The sequence below is a fragment of the Staurois parvus genome, unplaced genomic scaffold (assembly GCF_062004578.1).
Source record: "Staurois parvus isolate SC_StPar_1 unplaced genomic scaffold, SC_StPar_1.0 ptg000589l, whole genome shotgun sequence".
Classification (NCBI taxonomy): Eukaryota; Metazoa; Chordata; class Amphibia; order Anura; family Ranidae; genus Staurois; species Staurois parvus.
In genome coordinates, this window is record NW_028318385.1 from 557314 (window position 1) to 567721 (window position 10408).

The following is a 10408-nucleotide window of genomic DNA, read 5'->3' on the forward strand; positions in this document are numbered from 1 at the left end:
TAAGGTGGCTTTTTTCTTCTACTCTCCTTTAATGTATGAAACATTCTTTCTTGTACTGACCACCAATGTAAGGAAACATTGTTCCTTCTACTGACCACCAATGTAAAGGGGCATTCTTTCTCACTTGAACTCAAGCAATGCAAAGCCTAGCATATATGGAAGGAGCACAAGGCCAAAAGATAGTCCAAGTAAATTCTATTGATATTGTGTTAAAACACAATCAAAACAATTGCTTGGACTTTTATCTTTTGGTCTGGCCCTGCTTCCAAATATGCACATTCATTTCTGGTGACCTGCTGGGTTACCCACTGGAGGGTAGCCTTGCCCGTTGTGAGTGGCCTATCCTGAGCAAGTGAACTTTTTAAATGTTTTTGCCCCCTCACTGTCTTGTTTAAACTCAAAGTCCCAGAACCTCTTGGATGACCTTTTTTCATTGGTATCAATGCAAGGGAACATCCTTTGTCCTACTGGCTACCAGTGTAAGGGAGCATATAAAACAAAATGTGTTATGGTTATAAGTAAATATAAAATTGTAGCTCTGGACCTATGCCACATGACCATGATGTCTAGAGTATTGTTGAATTCTATATTTTTTTCTGTATTGGGGCCCTGTGAGTTATAGTTAGGCGCCTGTAAAGCATAATGATGTATGAATAAGCCCCAGTATAGGGCGAACAAAGTTTAAAGTGAAGATCCTGAGTGGAGTGTATGTGCTTGTGCTGAACAATAAGGTTGATATTCCCCTTTGGAAGTGGAGTATGACTCCAGGGCTTGGATTTTGTTTAAATAAGTTTTTGGTATTGTGCTTACACTTCCTTTTTTTTTTTTTTCTTTTTTCTTTTAACTAATCACTACCAGGCATTAAAAGTGAAATCATAACGAGGCTTAGATGCAATGCAGATGTTTGTGCAACCTTTCCAAATGTCATATATTTAACATTCTTTCTAAAACCATTATTGGGCTTTGTCAGACTTGCAAGATTTAGTTGTCATATAAGCCACTTTAAATCTATCTTGCACTTGACTTGTCTCAAAAACTGAAATCTGACTGGATGTAATACATTATTGCAGAAAGAGAGATGTCTCCCTGAAAATGACTTGCAGTTCACTAGATTTTCAGCTCAAAATTTGCACTTGATACTGACTGGCCAGGTCACCCTACTACAGGCAGACGTTACCAGAGCAATCCCTCCCTAAAATGTAGTGTTAGTAGTTGCATTGGGAAGGAAAAGGAGGACTGTCTGTTCATGGCCAGCCACCTCTGGACAATTTTCTCCGTGTTATACAGTTATATGTGCACTTTTGTATTTCATGTTGTTTAGGACATGAATATTATTGAATAAACAAACATGTGAATGGATTACTTTTATTAAACAACTGCTTAACCTTTGCAGATGACGGAGAATCCAGAATTACATTCAAAACTGATTCCTTTTGGTGTTTTTAGGTATGTATAATTTTGCTTCTTGCCATAGTTGAGGGATAATTTATTAAATACAGCACTTTACCATAGACATGAAATATTATCACTGTTAGCATATGTAAGCCAATCAGCTTAAATGGAATTTAAGAGGGACAATTTTTCCTCCATTTGATTGGATATCTAAAGCACACACAGGAGGGTCGGGTTAACTTTAATGCATTGCAGATTGTGATTCTGTGAGAAGGTAGACTTTAACATTATTTCCCCTTCTATCTATCTTCTTCCTTTATAAAAAGATCTGTAAACAGAATAACTTTGGCGAATCCTCATCGTTGCCAGTATTCCCTGACAACATTGCACTGTTTGTAAACTCTTTCTAACACTAGTAATTTAAATAAATGAAACTCACAAAAATGCAGATCATAAAATTTTTACAAACGTTGCTTTTGTGCTCTAATCACAAATGGCTTCAGAAGAAACTGTAGTTAAACAGCTAAAAATAGTTTAACTGCTTGTCGCCAGCCTACGGTACATCTACTGTAAAGGCTAGGCAGTGTAGGCAGGCTCATGCCCCCTGCTGACCTGTGTTATGATTGGACACAGCATGAGTTTGTCAGCAGGTTTCAGCCAATGATTTGAGCTAAAACCTCCTGATCGGCTGTGGCCAACCACAGAATTGAGTTATGGCTGGCTGTTTATTTTCCTTAAAATCAAATCTAAGTTCAGAGAGAAAAAGCAGATTTGTGAGTAAACCAGCACAAATTACTTGTTAACACCTCAATTTTTCCTTTATGTTAACTCCTTCCCAGCCAGTATCATTAGTACAGTGTACAGTATTATCATTGATCACTCTGTCGCTAGTGACACTAATATTGTCAGCATCCCTTCCAGCCAGTGTCTGTTAGTGCTAGATTGCCCATTACACTATCACCATTACTAGTATAACCTCTATAGCTGTGTAAATTCCAGTATACCATAACATAATTTGTTGACACTAACGTTTACACACACTAATTACTATATACTTATTTGGATTTTCTTTTTTTTTTTCTTTTTTTTTTTTATCTAAGACCTTTAGCAGAATACATTTTTGGTCTAAATTATATAAATACATTTGAATTTATTGTATGCTTTAGAACATAAAGTAGAATATTTTATTCTTTTACATGATTAAAAAAACCCCCAGTGTTAAACAAGTACCACCAAAAGAGAGCTCTGTGTGAAAAATGTATATACATTTGGGTATAGTGTTGCATGACTGAGCCATTGCCAATTAAAGTAGCAGAGTGCTAAATGGCAAAACACGGCTTAATCATGAAGGGAGTAAAACTTTCCGGAGTGGTGAATAACACACAACTACTATTTTACTGCCAAAGGACTTGCCATTTATTTACATACATTTTCCATACCATACTCCAGACAGGCAACATGTCATTTTTGACTAAGCAATTAATCTTCCTGATTTGGTAATTCAACTTTCTATGCCTTGTCTTGACTCTCATCATCCTCAGTGGATATTATATCTGCATCACCACTTCTGTACAGCAAGTATGAAATAACCCATAAAGTAGTCCAGCTGACAAATAACATTAACAAATATTTTTTTTTTTAGAATGGGGCTAAGAGATAAACCCTATTGCAAATTTTCATGGGCATGGATGTCCTCACTGGGGACATTTCCACTAAATTCCTATCTTTATGGCAACAGAAAATAATTTTAGTGTATGGACCATGCATAATACAAGTAGCTGTGTTCTGAATTGATTCATTTTTAATTCATTTTTTAGTGAATGTGGTTTTCAAATCAGCTGTACCATATATTATCTACAACCTTAAATAACACATTGGGGTTTATTTACTAAAGCTGGAAAGGGAAAAATCAGGCCCACTTCTGCATAGAAACCAATCAGCTTCTAACCTCAGCTTGTTCAATTAAGCTTTGGCAATAAAACCTGGAAGCAGATTGGTTTCTATGTAGAAGTGAGTCTGATTTTTCACTCCGCATATTTAGAATATAAACCCCATTGCATATCATTAGGTAAACAAAAATGCAGAGCAATTGTAGTAAATTTCTTGCCAATGAAAAAAAATTGAACTTCCCAGAAAATTAACATCTTCTAAATAAATTGTGGTTAGGTATTTCAGCCAGTGAGTCAGGTTTTCTAGTTAGTTTAGATATGGGTATGATCTGCTTTGCTACAATCTAAATTCAACAGGAAACCAAATAGCATGATTTTCTTATAAAGTTTTTTTTTTTTTAAACCTTTAAAGAGAATTTAGGAATAAGTGGGTAAAAACCTTAACTATTATCAGTTCACAACCAACCCTAGAGTGACTGCTATTGACCTGTTGGCTTTCTTGCTCATGGTAAAGTTTATGTTTGCGTCTACTATAGGAAAAACACTATAGGTATAAGGTTGGTGTTGAGAAAAGAGGCCATAAAGGAAACCACTACAATCCTAAAGAAAAAAAAAAGATGCCCGCCTCAACTTTGCGAAGGGCAAATGATGAATATAAAAATTCCAAAACTTAATTTCAACTTTAAAACATAATGGAGGGAGTGCAGGGCTGCTTTGCAGTTTTTGGGATTGCAACTATGGGAAGACCAATGACTTCCAAATATAGGTAAATGCTAATGTCAAGGCATCTTTCTGTGGTCTAAAACGTAAAAAAAAAAAATGTTAGCCATGCCACTTCACAATGATCTTTAAGCACACTGAGCGAAAACATGTTTTTGATATTTTTATATGAATCCTTGTGACCGGATCTAAAGCAGGCTGTGAAAATTATACATGCATTGAGTTTTTTTTTTTTTTTATGCAAAAATGGGTCAAAATGCCTCCTAATCATGGGTTAGGGTTTATCACTGGCATTGTTGAAAGTGTTTTAATGAGAACTGAGGTTCTACTAGTAACTAAAGATAATGGTTCATGTACTTTTCCATACCTTTTTTTTTTTTTAAAGAGAGAAAAAGGAATGTTTAGAAGCCCAGTCATATTTTTATGAATGTTCTCTCTCCCACTGGGGAGCTTTCCCCCCTCTTTCTATTGAGATAGGATATTTCTCCAGTGACGATACAATATGTTTTTTTTTTTTTTGTAAAATGGGAGAGTAAAACTTCTGTCTAGTTATTTCTTTCCCAGTGCCAAATGCCCTTTAATTCTTTGCTGTGCTTTTAGCAGGGACAAGTAGGGGAAATCTTCCAACAATGGTTATGGAGAGCATTAACATTTGACAGAAGTAGCTCTATTACTCAAACACAAAGTGCACTCGCTATTTTCAACATAAATATTTTGTAGCTTTATACATATCAGATAATATAAAACAAGCATACATGGTATCAATTTTAAAAACCACAAACACAATAACCAATCATAAAATACGTTTTTACTGTTTTGACCTTCATCACTTTTTTTGTATGTGTAGAAAGACTATATGAATTTTGTTGATGGGTGGATGGAACCTGATTAGGATTTGGAGACACTAGTCTTCCATGAGGTCTCCTGCTCTTGTGGTTGACCGCAGACAGTGGTTGGATCCATAGCCAATATACAGCCTGCTACTGGCTATAGAATCTTTCCATTGCCAGCGGTCACTCACAAGGAGAGAGGGGAACTAATGGAGAACTAGAAATTCTGAAGGACCCTCTGCACACTGGTATATACCCTATACCAGTCCTACTCTGCTCTGCCTATGCAATTGCTACTGTGGACACAATGCCAGCATAGGGAAAAGGACGAAGTGGGGGAGGGCTACTAGGTTTAGGTCTGGCTACTGACCCACAATCCAACAAACAAGATATACCTGTGCTCAAATCCCAATGCAATTATCTTAATGAACTAGTCCCTCAACTTCCCCATCAGATTTCACCTACAGTAAGAGTTACTGGTTGCTGGGAGCCTGATGGCTGTGATGCCAACAGTGTGCTTGACAATTAGGGACAGGTGTGGAGGGGTAACATGCTGTTCTGCTATACAGCATTGGCACTCTGCCTCTCTCTGTACTCCAAGTTAGAGTTGCTTTTATTTACCTCCAGTTTTGTTCTCTGCAAACTGCAGGTAATGCTTTGTAAAAGTGGGGCTATGGCTGCAATAATCTAAAGTGGCCCTTTTACCCCCTTCCTGACCAGGGCAATTTTCAGCTTTCAGTGCTATCACACTTTGAATGACAATTGTGCCGTCATGGAACACTGTACCCAAATGAATTTTTTACCATTTTTTTGAGACAGATAAAGCTTTATTTTGGTGGTATTTATTCACCACTGGGATTTTTATTTTTATTTTTTTTGCTATGTAAATGAAAAGTCCAAAAATTTGAAAAGTTTTTTTTTTTATAACATTTTTCAAATAAATAATATTTCATTATAAATATTGGCCAAAATTTATTCTGCTATCTTTTTAGTAACAAAAAAAAATCCAAATTAGTTTATAACCAAAAATGATAATTTTTAAACTTTTCTTATATAATTATTTTTATTTTTTTTACATACTGTCACCCTAGCAGTACAGTGTCACCATGGTGACACTGTACTACTTGTGGGGGGTGATGAAGATTTTTTTTTTTTTTTTTTTACAGATTGCTTTTACACCCATATAGGATGTAAAAGCAATCATTTCTCCTTCTCTCTGTCTGCATTCTTGCACTCACTGAGAAGTACTGTGTGAGCTGTGATTGGTCACAGATTGTCACATGGTACAAGGCTGTTGTGAATAGCCTTGTACCATGTGACCTCTGTGATCATTTACAGATTTCACACGTAGTAAGCAATGATGTCACAAGTGACATCTTGCTTACTACTTTGCATGTGATCACTGATTGGCCAATCAGTGATCACATGATCGGGACGTCGTACAGAGGTCCCGTCCAATGATCAGTGTTTCACTGTGTCCGGAGGACACAGAGGGCACCGGATCACGGTGCTGCGCGCTCCCAGGGAGTGCGCACAAGCAGGGTGCAGGGAGGCCGTTTAGAAATGGCCACCCGACCCTGCAGTGCCACCGTCCGGCCGTTTATATGCAACGGCCGGTCGGGAAGTGGTTAAGAACAATCTTAATCTGTGGTACGTATCTGTAAAGTTAGTGCAAATTGTTGCAGGGATTTTTTTTGTTCAAATCCGTGTTTATTGAAAAGAGGCAGGATACAAATACCAGTCGTATCATCTGCCATATAAATTCACAATACAATTATTATAAACTAATTGAGAAGACCGACATTAGCACAAATGACAAGAACACAAAATAGAGCCAAGACTTTTCCATCTGCCTCAGACCATTTTAACCTCCCTGGCGGTATTCCCGAGTGTAGCTCGGCTTAAAGTTACAGTACCACAAGCGATAACACCGAGCTACACTCGGGAATACCTTGCAGTGCTGCTCGGGGGATCTGTTCTTCTCTTACCTTGTCCTGCGCTCCCACGATGTCCCTCCTGCAGTGTCCCCTGCAATGTCCTCCGGCGGATGCCGGCATCTGTCTTCTGGGTTCCGTTCCCTGCGACGTCGGGGCGTACAGGGGATGGAACTGGCGGGAAATTTGAAAATTGTAAAAGTGACATTCAGTAAACTCACATAGTAAAACATTACTGTATCAAACCATTTCACATACATTTTGTCCCTTGTGCTTTGTCCTGTGCCCTGCCTGCATTTGTACTGTTCTTTCTGCTTTGAAACCAAGAAATGTCCATGGGAGTCCAAAAAGCATCCCTTTTAGGTCAAAAGCGGTTTTAGACCAGCTAGAGAACAGCAATAGTAAATCAGAACCACTTGCAGAATTGAGTGATGATTTGTGGGGAAATTCACCATCAGACACTGAAAACGATTTTGCAATTTTGCTCAGTGATGTGTGAACTTGGTGCTATATTTCAAATTTCAGTGTTTTTGGTTTGATTATATTATTTAATTAAATGTATTATATTTTTTGATTATTTATTAAATTATAATTTTATGTGTTTGTGTTTCAAATTTTAACATACCTGGGATGTTTACTAGACTTTTGTTCGGACAGATTTCAGTGAGTTATTCCTAAAAATTACAGGATTACAATAAAAAATACATGTTTCCATGCAAAAAAAGTACTGCTTTAAGCATAGAAATATGGACATAATCAGACCGCTATGGAGGCTACACCACCTGTGTAAAGTGCAAGAAGTGCTTTAATAAATTCCCCCAGTATTTGCAATTCATGAATCCCAAAGCTCCAGGATAATGAAGTGAGAGGGGTCAGTGCCTTACAAATTGTGCTCCGCCCATAAATTATACAAAATCATTTTCAAAACTGGTATAGTATATACATTTTTTTTTTCTGATGGCTTTTAACTAGCCTGTATTATGTTTTTTTGATCATTTTTCTTTTCAGGTCTGGAGAACCAGAAGAGTGTGCAGGTATTGCCTCATTTTTTATGCTCTGCAGATGCTTCTTACATCAACGGGGAAAATATTGGCATCAATGGCGGCGTCCTTGGCAGGCTTTAAACCTTGTGTTTTAGGGAAAATTACAAACCAATTGTTAGGAATGGACTGGCCAGCAATGGTGGGACTCACCTGCCTTTTGATCTGCAGTACCAGGGCTGGCCAGCGGGTGCTCCCAGCAATCAGAGACTCAACCTTTCAGCCAGCTAACACCTGGAACTGATGATGCTGGGGTATTTAAGGGATGGCCAGACTTGCAGACTCTGCCTTGGTGTTGTGTTTGTCCTGGGCCCTGTATCTGTCCTGCATCCTGTTTCTGTTCCTTTGCTGACTTCTCCTGCTCTGATCCTGGCTTGTGACCCTGACCATTCCTCTGTCTGACCCTCTGTACTATGCTGCTTGCTACCTGCTGAACCTGGCCTGTGACCCCGACTATTCTCCGCTTGCTCCCCCTGTACCTACCTGCCCAATTGATATTGACCCGGCCTGCCTGACGACGCTTGCTTGTATATACTGTTATCTGTGGGTGGTTTGGTTTGGTTTGTTTGCACTGTATTATGTTTTAGTATTGCACTGCGTTTATGTTTGTACTGTTAGTGTTAATAAATTATATTGTTTATAACATATCTGAGGTCTGCGTTTCCCTGCTTCAGTCACACACCTCTGGTCATACCTGGGAGCCCTGACATTACACCAAGGCCAATCCTGACCAGAAGTGGCTGCACAGGGAAGCCATCTTGGCTTGTTGATGGGAAGGATGGATCTAGATGAGGTTGAGTATTTATCTCTGCTAGTGCTTGATGACAGGGAGTATGCTTATCAGACTCTGAAGGAGTATACCCGGGATGAACTGCTAGAATGTATACGGCTCGCTCATGTTCTAGTAGATCAGGGCACAGTTTTCTCTATGGTGCAGCCATTGATTCAGGTTTGTGTTGAGTTGGTTTCATCTGGTTTCCCCGAATGCAGGGATGAATTTTTGCCACCATTTAGTGCAGACCAGGTAGAGTCCCTGGTGTGGTTATTAGAGGATGATGTGGGTTACTTTCTGGAGCGTTATTCCACATGTTCACCACAGACACTGAGAGATTGTATAAACGCAGTGCAATCATTGACCAGACAGACTTTGTGTAAACTCAGCTTTGTTCAACCCCTACTGCAGACATGGACAGATTTGTTGCACCCAGCCTCAGTCAGCTTACAAAGACCCAGTCCTGCTTCTAACTCTACTCCTGTATTCCCACCAGCTCCTCCAGTTACAGCCCAGTATACTTGGCTATCTACCGCATGTCAGTACCCTGTTCCCACTCGCTGCACCTATCCTGCCTTTAACCCTGTAAAAAAGCCCTCTGTAGCAACTGCTCCCTCTCCTGTTCCATCCTCCAGTTCTTCTCTGTCTCCAGCTGTTCCATTCGTTTGCAGACCTGCGTTTACTTGCAGTGCTCCAGTAGTTAAAACCAGAAAAAAGCGAAAATTCTTTCCAACCAATACCATCCTGCCAGTATCCAAACCGGTGAGCCTGCCTTCCGTGGTTCAGACTGATGCCTGTACGCAGCCTGAAGCCTCTACTCGGCCTGAAGCCTCTACGCGGCCTGAAGCCTCTCCTCAGCCTGAAGCCTCTCCTCGGCCTGAAGCCTCTCCTTGGCCTGATGCCTCTCCTCGGCCTGATGCCTGTACTCGGCCTGATGCCTGTACTCGGCCTGATGCCTGTACTCGGCCTGATGCCTCTACGCGGCCTGAAGCCTCTCCTCAGCCTGAAGCCTCTCCTCGGCCTGATGCCTGTACTCGGCCTGATGCCTCTACTCGGCCTGAAGCCTCTACTCGGCCTGAAGCCTCTACTCGGCCTGAAGCCTCTACTCGGCCTGATGCCTCTACTCGGCCTGATGCCTGCATTCAGCCTGATGCCGCTACTCAGCAGGATGAACTGATCCAGCCCGACGATCCTATTAGGCCAGTTGACTCGATGCCCGCTGTTGATCCAGATGATCCGGTACCTGATCCAGTGCCCGCTGTCGTGCCAATTGACTCAGAGCCCGCTGTCATACCTGGTGACCCGGTGCCCACTGCCTTGCCAGATGACGCGGTGCCCGCTGGCAAGCCAAATGACCTGATGCCTGGTGACCCAGTGCCCGCTGTCATACCTGGTGACCCGATGCCCGCTGTCGAGCCAGACGATCCAATGCCTGGTGACGCGGTGCCCACTGCCTTGCCAGATGACCTGATGCCTGGCGACCCAGTGCCCGCTGTCATACCTGGTGACCCGATGCCCGCTGTCGAGCCAGACAATCCGGTACCTGATGCCCCGGTGCTCACTGTCGTGCCTGTTGACTCGGAGCCCACTGCCTTGCCAGATGACGCGGTGCCCGCTGTCGAGCCAAATGACCTGATGCCTGGTGACCCAGTGCCCGCTGTCCAGTCAGACGATCCAATGTCTGACCCAGTGCCCGCGGTCATACCAGTTGACTCGGAGCCCACTGCCTTGCCAGATGACGCGGTGCCCGCTGACAAGCCAAATGACCTGATGCCTGGTGACCCAGTGCCCGCTGTCATACCTGGTGACCCGATGCCCGCTGTCGAGCCAG

The 10408-nt window shown here is 41.3% G+C and overlaps 1 pseudogene across 1 annotated transcript in view; it reads left to right on the forward strand.

The window, feature by feature from the left end:
- The window catches only part of LOC149449984 (dehydrogenase/reductase SDR family member 4-like), a 61755-nt pseudogene extending 53840 nt beyond the window's left edge, over positions 1–7915 (forward strand). The window contains exons 7-8 of the transcript XR_016315326.1: positions 1394–1446; positions 7774–7915. The product of XR_016315326.1 is annotated as a dehydrogenase/reductase SDR family member 4-like (transcript). The remainder of the gene's footprint in view (positions 1–1393; positions 1447–7773) is intronic.
- Positions 7916–10408: the final 2493 nt, after the last annotated feature.